A 19649-nucleotide genomic window follows, 5' to 3' on the forward strand; every position below is an offset into this window, starting at 1 on the left:
CACTGACTTAACTATAAACTTAGCTTCTAGTTGTTTGCATAAAACAATTGCAATGATCCTTAAAACTACCACAGAATTTTCTCATTAAAAGTAAAATAATAACCGAAATGCCATAAGATCAATGGACGTCAATGTTTAGTGTATCGATGCAGCATGAATGCCTCGACGCACTGGACAATATGAAAACTTAAAAGTAAGCCTAGTTACGAACAAATAAAACAACATTTACTCCACGGAAATGTGTGTTTGTGTTTCTTTTCCTAAGACGAATCATCATTGATGTAAAGCTGCATGATAATCGATATAAGCACTATCTCACATAAGATAAAATTATGCCATCATCACCCTTGAATTTTTTGTTCGTTGATGGTTGTTTTTGCGATGATCCACTTTTTTGATGATATTATTATATGATAATATTATTAGATGATATTTTTATACACGACAACCTCCATCAAACAGCTTACAAGAGCGATCCTAGAACATGCGTAAGTGTAACATTGATTATCGCGCAGCTTAACGGAAATGAACAATCAGGAAACGCGACGCCGCGTGAAGCCTTAACATACAAAATCTGCAGAGATAAGCAACGCGAATGAAGAAATATTTTCGTACAGCCAAGGGAGCAAGGGACCAGGAGTAAAATTTCCTGCAAGTTGTTAGTTAAGGACTAATATGATATACATCTTAAACTTAAACAAATCCAACACAAGCATCTCCGCACACTTACAAATTTATTGTAATAAAACTAGTACATAAGATGCAACATGTTATAATACATCATTGTTACGGTAAGCTTACAGAACGAGCACTGCGAATTCAATGAACTACTAATGTGGAGCCTTAAAAAAACCGTATCCTTCAGCATTCGTTTCACACCGCTTGTTCTATTCTGGTTGTCCTGCGCTAATTATTACAACATAAAAACGGTTCGTGTACAGTTTAAAAATCCATAGTACGGAAAACGCCAAATTTCGCAGAGCATAGTCAGCATAGTCAGGTTGCTAATCCTGGGACACAGGATTCCGCCTACAACGTCTTTATCCTATTTTTGTTCAACCGCACTATCGGCTTAGATCTGCGCAGCAAAAAGCATACATAAACTGGGACATTTTAATCCCACTAAAAGGTTTAACTTGTAGTCTCAACGTGTGCACATCGAGTTATAGAGTGGTTAGAATTGCTAGCGTGTCCCAGAGCAAACCACCATCCTGTCTAGGCGTTTTGTATCGTGCTCGATCCCATACCACCATCGGTCTAAGAATTCATTGCAGGTTTCATTTTAGTATGGTGTTATCGTGTAATTAAGGGCGTACAATCAGGAAGATATTTTGTAATAAAGATTCTTCCGCACAATCATCTTTTACACACGCAACACTTAAGAATCGATTTCGTCGTTGGTTTTTGGTTTGGGATCTTGATAGATTTTAAAAACGGATATTGGCTCGCTTCATTCTACACTTGGTTTTCTCCGAGGTGTTCTTCCGAAAGAAACTTGCGACCATGTCTGAAGAGTTTCGAAAAATTCAAGAGCCAATGTTTGCACGGCACGCCCTACGCTTGGTTTTCTCTTAAGTAAACCTTTAAAACCTTACGTCTAAAGTTAATCTAATCGCGAAATCGTCCGCGGTTCGGATATTGTCGCACAATTGCCGTACCCTAACACTAATTCGGATTTTCGTTGATGATGTTGCCAATAACCAGAATGCTGATCCTGCATACGTGTCTGCAGAGTGTAGGGAATAGTATCCAGTGATCGTGTGTTTGCACGGAAAAGCATCCTGTGATCCAGGATGTGCCTGTAAGAGAAACAACGTACCGTTCATCTAACTGTTCTATCTCACTGCTGCAACATACGTTATTCGAACTTACACGATGAGATTTTTCCGCTACTTCTGTCTCTAGCAGGGATGTTGTCTCATTGTCTGCTCCCTCCTCATTTCCTGGCCGGAGTTTTTCATCGATGCAGCCAGGTGGAAACTGCTGAACTGAAAATCATAATGTAGTGATTAGGGTGTATGATCCATTACAATTCTGTTCTTTCTACTATCGCACATCATATTACCTGTAAGTAAGTGGTGTAATGCATCACCTGACCGTGAACAGCTACCCGATGTATATGACCGAGCCAAATATGCCGCACTGAACTCTCACCGTTGTTCTACTTATATCATATATCACTTCCTCGAGGAACTGATACACGGATCAAGCAGGATAACGGATTGAGGCAAAACGTGAGCCAATTATACTGCCCTGAACTTTCACTGTTTCACTGGTTATCACTGGTGGAAAACGCTCGTGGCGATTATACAGCTGATGGCCGAATCAAAATATCACTTCCTAGAGGATCAAGCAGCATCACGGATTGGTGGATTATGCTGCAGGCCCGGAAGTATCCACCACGAAGTGAACGGAGCAAATGTTGCATCGTTACATATGCTGGATCTCGATGGCATTCTATAAATGCACGAAACCAAAGGAGCTGTTATCAGATTCGCCATCCGTTTTCTGGAAGGACGTCAGTTGGCTTTGCGAATAAATCTCCTTTTTGTTAAACTGTTTCTGGGATGGGTTAAAAGACTAATAATAAAATGCAATTCTTCGTGTTTGTTTGCACATCAACTTGTTTTGGTTTTGAAAAATTAGGTTGCGTACTGTGGTGTTATTTATGATGGATGCAACCTTAAACAAAAGAGATAGCCTAATAGATCTCACGAACCTCTCGCTTTCGCTCATTGTATTTCATTCACAGACAATTGTCACTTTTTCAAATCGAAACAAACCGGTGATCAAATTGTCGTTAAATCAGCAAAATGCACCGTTGCACTTATTAACCAAAGTGGCTTTAAAGATAAAACATTCAAGAAGAGCGTAACACCAGTATGCAAGAATCGCGGAAAATTATTCGAAACTGTGTTTGTTCACTGGTTTAGGTGTAGCCAACAATTAAATGCCATTATCGCGAGCACAAAATCGATGCGCACTGATGGTTTCGATACTATGCCATAATTGTTTTAACTGGCCACGAATTCGTATTTTGTTTGACCAACAAATGTACAATGAGCAAATGGCAATGATAGCAGAAAGATACAGCATCGTAGCGTTTGATCCCCATGAGCACATCACTGAGAAGTTAGTGCATATCATTCGATCTTTGCTCTATTTGATCCACATCCCCCCTTCGATGTCGCGGTCATGACGTGTTCGATCCTTTAGCACTGAAACTGGTCAGCATGCTTGTCGATATTGATCATCCTTCATCCGTAGCGCCGTAGGATTTGATGTATCATTTAATTAGTTATAATATTAATCAGATCTGTACTAGTTCGATGAGAAACGTAAACATACATCTAAAAAAACTAAACTTCTTCAGCAGGGTTCGAATACGATGCGGTTGCAGCGTCATATAAGTAAACTACTCTCTTCCTGTTGCTTGCGTTGCATGCTGACTGCAGTATGCATTCAGTTGCATCCTAATGAAGTAACAAAAAAAGGATGGTGCCAACAGCGTATCAAATCCCATCAGGATCGTAGCAAAGATTGACTATCCGGCTACGTGGTATTAATGAATCTACTAGCAAGCCAAAAATGGCCGGCATTATCTGGAGGGTCGTTAAGCCAACAAGAGAAAAGACTATTTAGTGCGAAATCATTTGATCATGGTAGCAGAAACACGCGGTTTTATGATTCGGAATGATACTTGTATTCGATATAAGTTTATCATTTACTTAGCCTTCAACGCATTGAAGTTTGCATTGTGCTAAATGAAGGACAGACAGAACAGTTACGGGGCGTTTGTGAACAGAAAGTAATTATCAACACCAAAGAGAGAAGAATGCAGTGAGTAGGAAATAAGTGTCATCATTTACGTACATGAAAAGAAAATATCTTTTAGAAAACAAGGCACCGAGCCAGGTGGAAACCGAATCGACTGAGCCAGATGCACTGTCGAACCTTGGCGTGGCACCGGATGATATTTAAATGCGTGATCTAACGATTTCGGTCCACCCATAAATGATGTGAGTAATAATAAAGATGAGCAAATAGATAAACTGAAAACAATTCATTGTAGTTCGCATATTCGAGTGAAAAAAAATATAAATAATAAAAATTATAAGCACTCCTCCTCAGACTTGATAGTATATATAGAATAATAGAATATAGAATGTAAATTAACTTACCGGATAGCATGGTAATCAAAGTTACGCATAAAATGATTGAAAATATGTTGAACACGACCTGCGCTGCAAGGGAACAATGGCACAACGAATTTTTAAAATTACTTTTCACTAACGCGAAAACTAATGCATCCCTTAAATGCATTTGTAATTATAAAAAATAATTCACTTTTTGCAGTCCGTAGCACATTTCCGCTGATTCATTCTATATCTAGTAGTCGAGAATAAACGAACACAAAAGAAAGCGGCACATGCGCAACGTGAAATATCGTTTATTAGCATTTGCTAAACTGAACCTGCGGACCCGATCGCTTGTCCGTTACATGCATTTTGAACGACAATAATAAACAAAGTACGCAACCATCACCATTACGGATGCGCACCACGGTGCAAAACCACGGAACCACCCTGTACGTCAAAAATGAGTGCCGTGAGTGGGGGGGGTCGTGTTTCAGACTTTAGCCAACGTGGAAAATGTCGTGTACAGTGGCCTTAAGCACCTCAACCGCTCATTAGCTGTCAACGGATGACGTTTGTTGCTAAACGTTTAAGCACATGCTAATAATTTATTAGATGCAGTTTTGTCATGGCGCTTTATGGGTCGGTTGAAAGAGGTACAGCTGTGATTATTTTCTTATTTTCAGTGAATTTAATATTACTAAAGATGCAGTTAAGGTTATTTTAGTTAAGTTAACGTATTTACAGTGATAGTAAAAGTTTTGATTCGCGTGAATAGTGCGGGATAGGACTGTATAGTGTAAGTTTACAGGGTCAATGCTCGAAAGCGGTTCCGTTTAGTGAAGTGTGATAGTGTTGAGTGGTGTTGGCAAAATTGTACTCATTGGATGACTGAACATAGTGAAAAGTATGTTCCTCGTTGTATAACCGTAAGTTACTCCTAATATGCCTAATGTGTGAACATTTATATTATCTCCTTGCGCAGTTATGCCTCATGCGGCGTCAGTACACGAACACACGCACAGAAGTTCTTGACTCCAAAGTCTAGAATGCTTGTTGTATCGCATATCGTCTTTTGTGTTGTGTCGAGTGCGTATTAGAAGTAGTTCAAGTATCGTGGTGTTGGTGTTTCAGCTACGGTGTGCATCTGTGGTACAAAATGTCCGTATATTCTGCTGTTCTGCTTGTGAATTGCTTTAGTTGTGTGTGTAGTATCGCTTTCGTAGAATTCAAGAAAGTAAGGTTAGCGGATTTTACGCATGGATTGTTGCAATGATACTAACTGTTGTACACATTTGCATTGCGTTCTGGAGCCTGCAATATCATCGAAATTTTGTCATGTCTTACAAAATTGAATTTATTAAATGTGTTTAAAGAATCATAAAATGTGTAGATATGAGATGCGTTTGTAGTTATATTAACCGCTTCACAGTCTCGATTTAAAAAAAACGGTGCTCGGGCTGGTCAAATAAGGCACGATCAAGGCACGAGACTGTGAAGGGGTTAAATTATACATCAAATAATCTCGTTATCCTGGACGGCGGCTCGGTGGTACATGTGATAAACGGCGCCAGTCCACACGGCAGGACCAGGTTCAAATCCCATCCGGATCGTCCCCCCGTAGCAAGGACTGACTATCCGGCTACGTGGTTAAATAAGTTTAGTATGCCAGAAATGGCCGGCGTGACCTGAAAGGCCATTAAAGCCAAGAAGAGAGAGATTTTATATAAGATAATGTAATGTAATTAAAAAAAAACAAAAATTAAAATATATATAATATTACTTTTGTATTAGAACAGTGCGATAGATGCATTCGTAGTTTCATTTGTTCGTCCTTGTTTAATTAAAATGGATGGAAGCCTGATATATTTCGTGTTGCAGGAAAGAAGCTAGCGCAGTCCCATTTTGTTTGTTAATTTTTCCGATCATTTAATAAAATATTATTTTATAAAATTACATTTGTAGTTGCAAGCGGCATACCGGACGAATACGAATATGCTGTAGTGGGATAAAAAAGGATGTAATCGCATTGGATTTAATGCGATGTTCACCAGTCTGCAGGATTTGTGAGTACCTTATGTTTTTTTATGCTGTAAACGTAGATAATAAAAGAGCGGATTAAGATTCTAAATTTTTTTTTAGGGTTCAAAACCAACAGTGAGTAATATTGTAAATTAAGTGAGCCTGCTGAGAGACTACCTAACACATTGAATGTGTTATGCAAAGGTAAGTTGCAAAGTCGTAAGACTGACAATCTCGTAATGGGTGTGATATTACGTTTTAACGCTAAACTAAAAAGAATCGCCCGTTAAGCTTTTCACTGGTATTTTATAATATTTCACATTTTACTAGGGCAGCGTTTCCCCTTATTATATTTTCGCTTTATGCTCGGGTAGCGTTTCCCCTTGGTACGATAAACTTAATCTCGCTTTTGCTTTATCCTAAACCGCTATTTATACCGATTCCTTAACCATCTAATCCTATTTTATCTAATTTACTTCCTATTAGTCGCATTACGATTAATGCTTGAGTTAGTTTCGGATGCCGTGAATACTTATTTTGAACTATCCTTCTTTGGCGTTAAAATACTGGTGTATTTTCTCACAGTCCGAAAGCTAATGTCCGTCTTTCTCTTTGCGCACGCATGCCCCCCGGGACGATCCCATTCTTGACCATATAAGGCTAAATCCTGCCTACAATCCGCGATTGGTCCTTTGCCCTCACGCACTCTTTTCTACTAAGAGAGGATCGTTACCCAGGCGTCCTCTGGTAGCTTCTAGCTGCGATCTCTCGCATGGCCCTATTTCGTCGGATGAACTACCCTACTCCTCCTACAGGAATGTCGAGCACGTCTACTCATTGTTGACACTTCCTATGTAACTTCTAATGCTAATTTATCCTATCCTTATCTTTAACTATTTATTTATCCTATTCTACCAAGTACAACAGTTTCCATAATTCTACTATAATTAATTTCAATTTTAATTTATTTTAATGTGTCTGCCGTAAGGCTACACATATCTTAAAATATTATATCTTAAACCATAATATATACCTAAAATCTATATTTTATGTTATTAAAATAAGTTCGATTACCTATTTTGTATTTCTATAATATTATGATTGTTTGATGTGTAGGCGCCACACCTCCCCAATTTTAAAAAATATAAAAATTATATGTTATAGATTTTTATCATTTAACTAACCTATTCTTAAGGACAGTACTTTCCCTTTTAGGGAATATGGTATAGTAAGAGCGTTCCTGTTATGCTTGGGTGTTTTTGGAAGAGGGCCCACCGTATCTATTGATACTACTTCGAATGGTCCCAAAAGCGTCGTTGTTACCAAGGATTTTTCTATTGTGTGACGTGTTATTTTGTTTATTTTGCATATATCGCAGTTTTTCCACATTTTTTTATATCTTTGTTCATGTTTTTCCGTTTGTATTTTTCTCGTATTTTTAAGTACAAGCGATATTGATCAACATGTCCTCCCGAGGGTAACATGTGATAATTGTTTAGGATTTCCTATTTCCTATTTCCTTTACTTCTTCTTTCCTGCTCTATTTGCGATTTCCTTAACCGTAATGTCTACGACCAAATTTACACCCTCAAGTCTACGACCGGCATACCCGGGTATGCCATACATTTTGTATGGCGAGTGGAACTTTTCTGTCTTTAAAATGTAAAAGCTGAAAAAGTCGCTTAGATAAAGCTGAAAAAGCTTAGAAAAAGTCGAAAAAGCAATAATAAACAAGTCAGAAAAAATCTAATTATTTGCCAAAACAAAGAAAACTAATGTATGTAGCTGTGTACGAAATTAAAAATTTTAATATTCAATACAGCCTGAGTTATTACAGTTTTAAGACAAAAAAGTTCCACTCGCCATACAAAATGTATGGCATTCCCGGGTATGCCGGTCGTAGACTTGAGGGGTAAGAAAAGAAAATCACGAAAAAAATATTTGCGATTAACATAAAAATAAATTAAAAACGCATTCTATAAGAGAATTAAATTTGCTACAGATACAAAAAAAAATCAGAACAATATCTTTTTTCTGGAAAAAGTTATTAAAGTTTGAAAATGAAAAACATACCCGGGTATGCGGTCGTAGACATAACGGTTAATAGTTTGAGGCGAGAATTGAGTAAAAATTTCATCTCCCATGGAGATAGCTAATTTATCTCTATATAGCTTTTTAGCATGAGTCCATTTTCTTAGAAGAGCAGACTCGAGCGCCTGACTTCCATCTTGTTTTGTTTTGATAATTGTACTGCATAGCTCCTTGTTATCGTTGCTGTTGAAAAGTGTTATTTTAATAGCATCTCCATTTATCTTTGATTGTATTTTTAATAGGTTATTGACCTTTGAAGGATTCTCTGTATTCCAAAATGATGGTGTATTTATGGTTTCACTTCTGCCGTTCTGTGTTATTGGATTTGTTTCGTTTCTATTGGTTCTAGTCATTGCCCTAACCTTTACTACCAACGCTTGGTTGTTTTTATTCTCGCATGTACATTCTTGCAATGATTTTAAATGATCAAAAGTAATTATGATTCTGGACACAGCGTCAGCACTAACATTAGTTTTACCGGCTACAAATTCTGCTTCAAAATCAAATTCCTCAAGGTCCAATTTCATTCGGGTAAGTTTGTAGGTTGGATTTTTCATGTTGAACAAATTCTAAGGTCTATGATCAGTACGAATTTTAAATTTTCGACCATAGACATAGGGTTTAAAATAATTGATAGCCCAATGTATAGGTGTCAATTCTTTTTCTATGGTTGGTTTCTTTTTCTCGCCTTTTGTAAAGCTTTTAGAAGCAAATGCCACTGGGTGGTGATCTCTGCAATACATTTGTGAAAGAATGGCCCCGCATGATGTGTCAGATGCTTCAGTAGTGATAATAAAATCTTTTGAAAAATTGGGATATCTTAGTATCATAGGTGACAAAAGATTGTTGCGTAAAGTATCAAATGCGTTCTGACATTAGTATGACCAATACAATAATTTCCCTTTCTTAAGTAATTCGTTTAAAGGTTTCGCAATTGCTGCAAATTTACGGATGAATTTGTGATAATAATTGCAGAAGGCAACAAATTTTCTAACTTCGTTTGTGTTGCACGGTTAAGGATAGTTTTGTATTACATCGAATTTAGATTCGTCCGTGTAAATGCCCTTGTCTGTAATGCACATTTTTGAGGTTGTACTGACGTAGTCGATCAAAAACTCTTTCTAAGTTTTCAAGGTGATGCCTAATAGTGCATCCTGTAATGACGATATCATCAATGTAAAGGAAAGCACTCTGGTGTTAGTCCAGCCATCACTATTATTATCATCCTCTGAAAACTGTTGATGCTCACATTTAGTCCGAACGGCAACCTTTTAAATTGGTAGTGGCCTGAAGCGGTGGAAAATACAGTATATTTTCTCGATTCTTTTTAAGGGGAATTTGATGGAAACCTGACATGAGATCGAGTGTTGTAAAATATTTTGCCCTACCTAGTTAGTGTAGTATTTTATCTATCCCGAGCGATGGAAATTTGTCCAGCATTATATTTTTATTCAACTGACGATAGTCTATGAAAAGTCTACATTTTTTCTCTGCCTATGATTTTTTTGGAATTAGTAATATCGGAGAATTATGAGATGAGACCCAATGTTAGATAATATCGTTTCTTAACATCTTGTCGACCTGTTATTTCATTTACTTGGGCGTAAATTTGTTTGTAATTCGGACTGCAACGTGGTATGTTATCTTTTAACTGTATTGACTGTTTATAATAGTTATTGGTGGAGATTTTATAATCATTTATGCAAAAGAGTTCTGTATATTTTGCTAAAAGATTATTCAATTCATTATGGATGTATTGCAGAATTGTTTTCGTATCTACGCTTTCTATTATACTATCAAATCTTGGTTTTTCATTGGAGTGGGGTGATTGCTTCATTATATTGTAATTTTTTATTAGGTCGACTTGGGATTTGAACGATTTGTTACTGACAAACACATTCTTCTCAGTTGTGTTTATGAATTTAACGTATTGATTTCCTTTTCCTATAATTGAATTATCACAGAATACTCCAGGGCTGATTTCTTCTGCAAATACTATAATCTTCTTTTATGTTTGGCAGTTTTACTTCGCTTATTACTTCGCTTAATATTGGTAATATAAAACCATCATTTGTTTTATCTTCGATAGGGGCACTGATGTCCTTGTGGTAAATATGAAGAAGCCAGTGTTAATAGTCAATAACGCAAATAAATCTCTACCTAATATTCCATCTGCGCCAATGTCTAAATCTTTTGGTATCAGATGAAATTGGTGATTGACAGACGTCTCACCAAAGTGTATAGATGTATAGGTAGTTGCCAAAAGTATCTATTGAATGAGTGGTAATACCTGTAAGATTAATTTTGTTTTGTGCGAATACTTGATGATTTAACTTAATTTTTTTTAATTTTTAACAGAGAAACGTCTGTTCCAGTATCTACGATAAGATGGCTGTGCTGATCTGTAGACATTTCTATTCTGACTTTTATAAAGTTATTAGCATTTAAGTTGATAGGTATGATTGGCAATCGGTAGGCAGTGGCTTGAGTAGTGTAAACCCTTCTGTTAGCACCTGAATTTTCGCGCGAATGAAAAGTCCTTTATGAATTTCTCCGTTGTGTTAGCAAGATTTTTTTAAACTTTTGAGTTTTCTCTTTATTTTACGTTATGAAACACATATAAACTAGTTCGCTCTTCGCCTGTCGTGATGCTACTGACTAAAAACAATGACGTAAAACCCAAAACCGCCAGATTCCGAGCCGGAGGTCCTTCGACCCCGAGGCCCAAACCAGCGCCCTCTTGACCCCTAGGTATCGCAACCTGGCGCACTCCGATATAATATTTTATATATTTATTGCTCAACGGACTCAAAGTGGGTAAAGAGACTAGGTGGGCTTATAGCTTTGATGCGGTAGACATATTGAAAACCAATTGGAAGTTTGTGGGTTCGATTGTAATACATATATTTTCACTCACACACATAGCACGTTCCAAAGGATTCGCTCACATACACTGACAAAAAATCGAACCCATAAACGTCAAATTTTAATTCATTTTTCTACAGCGCAGCTGTCAAATCGTTAGGGATAAGCCCACCTGATATCTATACCCACTTTGAACGGACTCATAAAGCCCAGTCGACAGCGTTTACAACGTGGCGGTGTGGTGTCAGATCAGATAGTGTTTCTATTCGTGTTTCTGAAAAAATCGTTTTTTTGATTTTTGTTTCCGTGAGTTTAACTTTATCAATAAGTGTTTCTATTCCACGTTTGATTGCCATACTTTGTACTTAGTTTTTCAACTTCTTCGCGTAGGCCTTTAGTATCTGTATGTCGGATTGCTTTTAAATTTATTATGACCTTGTCGGGATTTATTTTTTCCTGACACCGTGACTGTACATCATTTATAAGTGTTTCAAGTCAGTGTTCAAAATCAGTTATGTTTGGTGCGAAATCTAATTTAGGCTCCTGTTAAACGTGTTTTAAGAAACTCTACCAAGATTTGATTCGTGTCTTTTGGATAATTTTTTTTTTAGTAATTTAGATGAACCCAGAAAATTTTCAAAACTGTCGGCTTTGCCATCATATACAGTGTCGGACAAAGCAATAAGGCCACAAGTTGTTCGATTGTTAAAATGTCATGAATGGTTACTTATACTAGTTCAAATATTATCAAATTTTGAGAAAAGCATGAACAAAGTGTCTTTGTAATGTCCTCTTAACCGTTTTTGGTTTAAGCGTCAAGTATGAAAGTTATGAGAAGAAGTAATCAAAAAGTCAGAAATTCGTTCGTCATAATAATAAGGCCAGTTAAATTTTTTGTACTAAACAGTTTTTTTTACTATCGTTTTGGGCATTTCATCCCACTTTATAACCATACCCCGGGCTTGCTCGGTAGTTTTAATACTTGGTAGCATGCCCATCGTTCCGAAGAACATCTCTTACTCTTCGGGGCATGGATTCAACCAACGTTTGGCAGATTTCTGGAGGAATTGCGTACCATGCTTGTTGGATATCCTCCCAAAGCTCCTCCTTGCTTCGAGAACCTGCGGCTGGAAGCTGCGACTTCACAATCGCTCACAGGTTCTCTATCGGATTCAGATCCGGCGATTGTGCAGGCCACTCCATCACGTCAACTTTTTGATCCGCAAGCCATTTCTTCACCATTTTGGCGGTATGCTTGGGATCGTTGTCGTGCTGGAACTGCCACTTCAGCGGCATCTCCCACTCGGCATGAGGCAACATCACGGTTCGTAGTATTTCTGCGTAGCAGTGCTGGTCCATAATACCTTTAATCAAAAAGATGGGACCAACACCGTGCCACGAGAAACAACCCCAAACCATGATGTTGCCCCCGTGCTTAACGGTCTTTACTTTATACTGCGGTTTATACGCAGTGTTAACTGGTCGACGCACCCAGCGTTTGCCGTCCGAAGCAAACAAATTGACCTTGGTTTCGTCGGACCACAGTACATTCCGCCACTTGTCGCTGGCCCAATCAACGCGCTTTTGCGCAAAGTTGATTCGCGCCTGCAAGTGGCACCGTTTCAGCAACGGAACCTTGCGGCGACACCGGCCGACCAGGTTGTTCTCAACCAGGCGACGCTGGACCGTTTTATCGCTTCATAGCTTCATAGCTCATAGCTTGGGGCGGCCCGGTGGTGCATGTGATAAACGGCGCCAGTCCACACGGCCGGACCGGGTTCAAATCCCATTCGGACCGTCCCCCCGTAGCAAGGACTGACTACCCGGCTACGTGGTAAAATAAGTCTAGTAAGCCAGAAATGGCCGGCGTGACCTGTAAGGTCGTTAAGCCAAGAAGTAGTAGTAGAAGTAGCTTCATAGCTCCAGCTCGTCCCTTATCGCTCTGGCCGACTTAAACGGATCGGCCTTACACAACCGCGTCATCCTACCATCGTCTCTCGCAGTAGTTTTGCGCGGACGACCGGCGGATACCTTTCTTCCCGTGCTATGAATAGCATTCATTACAAAGGTTTTCGAGCGCCCAAGCTTGGCAGCAATCGCGCGCTGCGACTCGCCAGCAGCCGCCAAACGCTTGATCAGCTGACGCTGCTCTTCAGTTGCGTGTACACCACGACCCATCGCAAACAAACAAAGCAAAAAACACTTGATAAAACGGGAGCAAAAAAGAACGTGTGGTCTCGTCGAAGGCTTTGAACACAGTGCTAGCGATTGACTGCTGATACCCGTCCGCTCAATTGACGAGCGATTTTTTGGCTTTTTTACGTTTTCTGTTCATAACTTTTTAGTTAAATGACCTATCCACTAACTGTTCTGCAGAAATGAAGCTTACACGTTGTTAATCCTTTCCTGAAAATATAGTTAAGTTTAAAGTACTATAACTAAAAAAATAGTACATTCGTATAAGCGTTAACCGAGTGGCCTTATTCCTTTGTCGGACACTGTATGTGGACCAATGTCGCAGCAATTTTAATATGAAACTCCACCATTTTTCTTGATTGCCAACGACGTAATACAATGCTAATCTTAGCTAGTGTTTTAAATTTAAATACTTTATTCTGTAGTAGGAACTGTATGTATAAATGAATGTTGGTGTAGCTGTAATTTGCTGATTTGTGTATAGTTTCTAATTCCACTGGTATCTCTGATGGTTTCGCTTTTGCTACTAATTTTTTTAATTTCCCAAACGCATCATTGGCACCAATACCATAATGTTCAATCAAGCATCTACGAAACTTCTGATCTCCCGGTCTTAGGTGTTCTTCTTTTTCTTGTAATCTTTTTACATATTGTTTAATTTTGGGTAGCAATGAAAAGAGCATGTAGAGCGTAAGGAGTGCCCAAAGTGATTATTCTTGAAAACGTATGATTGATAGTGAGTATTTTGTGTTACTATTAAATGCCCATATTATTAAAATTTTGATAGTACAATCGTATTAAGAGGTAAAAATTAATTGAGCAATTACATTCATGACACCTGCTACGCTTTTGTTTGGTATACGCATTTTCTATTGTACAATAATTCACATAATATCCTTCCTTGATGGGGATTCGCTCGAGTATAGTTGTTTCATATCGTATCTCTGCTGCTGTTGCCGCCGACTGCTCTCACTGCTCGTCATACGTTGGTACGCCTTCCGCTGCTGTTGTACACTTCACGCACTGCTCGTACCGTTTGGCGCTCTCATATGTTAACTGCTATCGCAGAACGATTCTGCTCTCATGTACTTCTTGTCGTCCACTGATGATGCTAACGATACTGCACAGTTCTGCCCAATACTATCGTCTTGCAATTCTCACTTCTCTTGCCGTCCACTCCTGATGATACTAGCGATTCCGCACATTACGCTTTCCTTTGATGTTCTTTACGACACGCACTTTTAAGTTGTCTGTTTCACCGGTTCTCATTGCGTGTTGTAGCGATAGTGTATCGCTCACTATTTGGTGTGGTGGACGGTTCTCGTACCGATCTTACTACTGTGTCCGAAAAATAAAGTGACTGCGTTTTTTTTTCTTGAATGGTTTCTTTTTATTAGGCCAAATGAAGGTCATCACCTTCGAAGTAATCCCCTTCCGATGCAATGGACCTCTTCCACCTCTTCTATCACATCTCGAAGCAGATGAAAAACGCGGATGCAGGGATGTCCGTTAGTTCCGCCGTCGCTGCGGCTTCTATCTCCTCGATAGTGTCAAATCGGTGTCCCCGAAGCGGCCGCTTTAGCTCAGCCAGAAATCGGCTGGTGCCAAATTTGGCGAATACGGCGGTTGCGAAACAATATGGCTGCCGGCTTTATCGCGGCTTTATCGCGACTTCTTGGGCCTCGGCTCGTTTGGGGAACGGTTATCGCTGGACTGGTACGTTGCTTTCGGGTCGTATGAGTAAATCCACGTTTTGTCGTCAGTTATAATCGATTTCAACGTTCCAGCTTAGTCTGCCAGCATCGTTTTGCAGACTTCGACGCGATCCCGCTTTTCGAGCAGGTTCAGGCATTTCGGCACCAGGCGAGACTTCACCCGCTTCAACCCCAAAACATTTTTCAGGATGGTGTAGACCGAGGCTTTGGAAATCCCAACACTTTCCGAAAGGTCTCGTATCGTCAACCGACGATTGTTGACCACCAAATCCTTGATTTGGACGACGTGGGCGTCGTCGGTCGAAGTGGATGGTCTCCCAGGACGGTCCTCGTCTTCGACCTTTTCACAGCCATTCTTGAATTCACTGTACCACTGTACACATTTTTCTTCGACATGGATTATTCCCCGAAGTCTTTTTGTAACATCAGCAATGTTTCCGCAGCGTTTATTTCATTGCGCAAACAAAATTTGATACATGCGCGCTGCACCAGAAATTTGAACGACTTGGTTAATATGAACAAAAACACTTGGCGCAGTTCCGGAAACAACTTGTCACTCCTAGCCGGGTTGATGTGGTGACTTGAAACGTGGCAGATCTGTCAAAACATACATATTGACAAACGAAATCTTTTGGCGCGCGAAATTAGACCTTGTCACCTTACTTTTCGGACACAGTAGTATTGGTAAAACATTTTATGTGGGAAACTTTTTATTCTTTTACATATACTATATCACTGTCAATTCCGTTTTTGCTCAATCTTTCTCGATTCAAATGAGGAGGGCGACAAAAGGCAGGTGATGAGATGGTTATTATTTGATGCGTGACATTTGCATTGATCGGTTCGCAGTTGACATCGAGAGTTGTGACATCTTTGCATTCGTTTAGTCCGGGGGTCGGCAGAGTTTTCACCAAAAGGGCCAGACAGTAAAAATTATCCTGAAACTGCAGGCCAAATACTTGAAACAAATCTTAAAACATGTGGATACAGGGTTGTCCCCACGAGATTCTTCTTCTTCTTCTTATCTGGCCTGCTCTCGGTCGAGCACGGTCGAGGGACATCGCCTCGAAAGTGGTGTCCTCCGGCAACGCTTCTGCAAGCGTGGTCGCAAAGTCCCTCGCCACATCAGCTTATTGGCTGCGCACAGTTTCTGTCGTAACTTAACCATAATCAAGAAATGGTCTGAGTCGACGTTTGCTCCTCTGTACGTACGTACGTCGATAATATCCAAAAAGTGCCTTCCATCGATGAGAACGTGGTCAATCTGGGAATATGTCTGCTGTGGTAATCTCCAGGTGTAGCTGAAGCGTGGTGCGTGCTGGAAGAAGGTGCTGCGAATGGTCATGTGCTTGGAGGAGGCGAAGTTTACTAGGCGAAGCCCATTGTCGTTCGTCAGCTGGTGGGCGCTGAAACTGCCTATCATGGGTTTTTATGCCTCCTCCCGTCCGACCTGAGCGTTAAATTCTCCGATGACGATCTTGACGTCGTGTTGTAGGCAGCGGTCGTACTACCTCTCCAACTGCGTATAGAATACCTCCTTATCGTCATCGGCGCTTCCAAGGTGCGGACTATACACGTTAATAATGCTCAGGTTGAAGAACCTTCCACGTATCGTCAACATGCTCTTCCGTTCGCTGATCGGCCACCAACCGATTATCCTCTTTCGCATCGCACCTATGACCAGGAACGCTGTACCAAGTTCATGCTTTTCACCACCGCTCTGGTAGATCATGCAATCACTGCGGTAGGGACGTTCCATAACTCCTTTCCAGCGCACCTCCTGAAGTGCTACTATACCGAAGCCGCGGGCCCTCACCTCGTCCGAAAGAATGCGGGTACTTCCGGGTGCTGTGAGGGATCTGCAGTTCCATGTCCCGAGTTTCCAATCGTAGTCCTTGTTCAGTAGCGTGGGTCGATATCTGTTAATCCGATTCGAAATGTCTTGGTGTCCTTTCGTTGCGTTTCTATTCGGGGTGGCTTGCAAGGCCTCTCCCTCAACCCCCTGTCTCGTCGGAGGGCCTACGCATCCTAGCTGTTTAAAGTCCCGTAGGGTGCCAGGACAGAAGGGACATCCAGCCGCCTCTAACATGGAGAACAGACGCTGGCTGTCCCCCCTCGCTCAATTTAGCCATGTACCCCATCTCCCCAAGGGGTTGGGGTTCCCCGTATACCCAAGCTCAGATATTTGGAGAGCTATGTTACCATTCTGTACGACGGGGACGTATTGAGTCGGAGTAGTAGGGTATGGAGTGCCTATATTATCCTTCTAGAGGCTTCGGATCCATACCCATATCAGTGCGGTATTGCTACATACACTGACAACAGAACTCAAAGATATATTCATTTTATAATTTACGAAAATTGTTGTCCTTGTAAGAATTAATCTGAATCCTTCTAGGATCTTGTGAAATTTGTGTATGTATATTTAATTAATACTTCTTTTAGTGGTATTGTATGTGAAATTAGTTGTTGTGTAGATAACTTTGTATCTAAATTTAACGAACCAACTCTGCATTTGTTGGGATTTCGCGTATGTATTAATGGCGTTATAACTTACCGATATTTTTTCAAAAGTACAAAATTCATGGACAAAGTTCGGAACCATGACAGGTTCATGTTTTGTTGATTACATTCTACCGTCGCGGATATCTATTCATTTTAGTACTACAAAACCATTAAGCTACTTCTTTTCAGCGCCTTTTTTCAACCGATAAGACATGTTCTCGGTTTGGCAATTTTTTTATGGGTCGCGCACGGTTCTAACTACTTGCGTCTTACAGTTTAATTTTTTTAACTGACTCATATCTAGTATAAGTATTGTATAGTGTATCCTACTGTAGAGCACAGTGTGGACAGTTTTTTACCGTACTTTTGTGATATCGATGGAATGAACTGCCGGAATATACAGGGTTTAATGGCGAATCGATTATTGTCAAATCCTTAACCGTTTTAGTAAAGCCTCTCTTCGGCGTCGTAACCCCACAATGTTATGTCGTCTTTGTCAATGTTTTGTTGGCCGTTTTTTAACAATTAAAAAGATTTCTTCTATTCAGATTTTTTTTCTGGAATCAATCTTTTACTCCTTCTTCTTCGACTTCCCCCGCTAGGGCTTTTGCGAAGAAGTTTGAATCTTTCCGTTGCTTTCCGATTCCGAACATACATTCCAACCCGATTGGCCTTAAGAGCCCTCCCCAAAAGATGTCATTCGTTAGCGACCCGACGTCGCTGCTTCCGTTAACCAAGCTTCCTCTGCCGGAGTTTGTCGAGCTGGAGCGCGACCCCTTTCTGCAGCTGTCCGCTGCCGTCGTGCCCTCTCTATCTCGTTCCTCCTTCGTCGTCTTCGGATCAGCTCCACCTCGGATGGCGCAGCCCGACGTCTCCGACCTCCTCCGGAAGGAATCTTTGGCAGCACTCCATCCCTCACTCGAGCTCACTATACTCGCTGCATATAGATTCGGCGCTCACGCCTCATACGCAGCGTCAGGGGGATCTCCCCCTGCTGCGTCTGGGAATGGGTGGTGGCGCTTCTCCCAGCCTCTCGGCCTCGACTGCCGTCCGCATTACCTCGTCGTTACTAGTAGCTTGCGCCGCACGCACATCTGCCACCACTTGTTCCTTAGCTCTACCATTTGCTCGCGCTTTAGAGCGACGATCTGCTGCAGCGCCGACAGCACCAACTTTGCAGCCTCCTGTACGTGGCACCAATTGTCCTTACTCTCCAGCAGTGTTGATGGAAGGTTGCTGGAGTCTATTTGGTTCGCCGTACCCCAACACAGCAGCTCTGGAGCATCTCGGGTATTCCGGAGACACGGCAACCTGCAGACGTGCAGCAATTCACCCAAAAAGCCGTGTCCCGTTAGCACCTGGGAGAGGAAGAAAACCACCTCCGTGCTTTCGATCGAGCCAAGGACGCAACCGTGGAACGATGCGATGGGACCAGTGCACGTACCTGCTGGCTCCAAGAGCCACTGCCGCTTCATCCCACTCGAGCTGCCACTGTTGTATGGTGACCTCTCGCTCCTCGCTTCGGATTTGCCTCTTGCTGACGTCCGTGGCAGAAGACGATCGCCTATGACACCTCTCGTCCTCCTTCACCAACAATCGCAGAGACGTCAGGCCAGCAAGGATCAGCACCGTGTTGTGCGCCACCGACCTGACGCTGTGCAAACTGACGCTGTACCGACTCAGCCACCCCTGCCAACAATCGACGCTTCGCCACCTGTGGCCCGCTGTGGTTCCGCATCACCGCGGTTACCACCCCAAACCCCAACGGCCGCCTCAACTTGTGGCTTCCACGAAAGGTGGTTGTGGATCCGGACTCCCAGGTAGCGCATCGACTGCTGTGAGTGGCAGACGACTCCTCCGACGCGAACTGGAACCTGCAGTCGTCCTCTTAGGCTAAAAATCAGCACAGCTTCCGTTTTACTTGGTGTAAGCCGCAGATGGTGATCCGCCATCCACAGGCCTATTGCGTCAATCGCCGACTCCGCAACCGACACAGCCTCCTCTGGTGTACATTACTTCCACTCCTGTTGAACGGTGCCTGAATCAAAGCACTGTTGGTAGTCCCCGGATACTCGCGGATGGCAGCCGTTAAGGCTGTCATCTTACTAAATATGAATCC

General features: G+C 41.2%; 1 protein-coding gene across 2 annotated transcripts in view; it reads left to right on the top strand.

Annotated features, from left to right (window-relative positions):
- Positions 1 to 4670: 4670 nt before the first annotated feature.
- LOC125775189 (uncharacterized) overlaps positions 4671 to 19649 on the top strand; it is a 410502-nt gene continuing 395523 nt past the window's right edge. Inside the window, exons 1-3 of one of the 2 annotated variants that reach the window (XM_049445754.1) lie at positions 4671 to 5065; positions 6102 to 6202; positions 6279 to 6362. The gene's annotated coding sequence lies outside the window, so the exon portion shown is untranslated. Of the gene's footprint in view, positions 6203 to 6278; positions 6363 to 19649 lie in introns of both variants that reach the window. The other variant, XM_049445746.1, reaches the window with a different exon arrangement.

The sequence above is a fragment of the Anopheles funestus genome, chromosome X, assembly GCF_943734845.2.
Source record: "Anopheles funestus chromosome X, idAnoFuneDA-416_04, whole genome shotgun sequence".
Classification (NCBI taxonomy): Eukaryota; Metazoa; Arthropoda; class Insecta; order Diptera; family Culicidae; genus Anopheles; species Anopheles funestus.